Source organism: Penaeus monodon, chromosome 21, assembly GCF_015228065.2.
Source record: "Penaeus monodon isolate SGIC_2016 chromosome 21, NSTDA_Pmon_1, whole genome shotgun sequence".
In the NCBI taxonomy this organism is placed as follows: Eukaryota; Metazoa; Arthropoda; class Malacostraca; order Decapoda; family Penaeidae; genus Penaeus; species Penaeus monodon.
In genome coordinates this window covers 9,493,192-9,493,519 of record NC_051406.1, presented here as the reverse complement: position 1 = coordinate 9,493,519, position 328 = coordinate 9,493,192, and positions in this window count along the sequence as shown.

Below are 328 nucleotides of genomic sequence, written 5' to 3'. Positions count from 1 at the left end.
ATGATATATGTGACAATTAATCGAATAACAGATCCCGCTAAAGAAAGAACTAAGATAAATGACCTTCAGAAAGAATATTTTTTCCGAGACTTATATAAATCATCTATCTATCTAATAAACAAACAAATGATCTATTTATCTATGGAGCCGTAGATAAACAGATAATATTCTTACCTACATATCTGTCTATTTTTATGTATATATCTATAAAAACACAGAGTGACGCGTATACTTCGGTCTATAAAACTGAAATAGATTTTCTACTTGTATTTTTAGTGTTCTTCGAAACGGCTCCTTGATCTCTAATTAATCTGAATGTCATTCATTT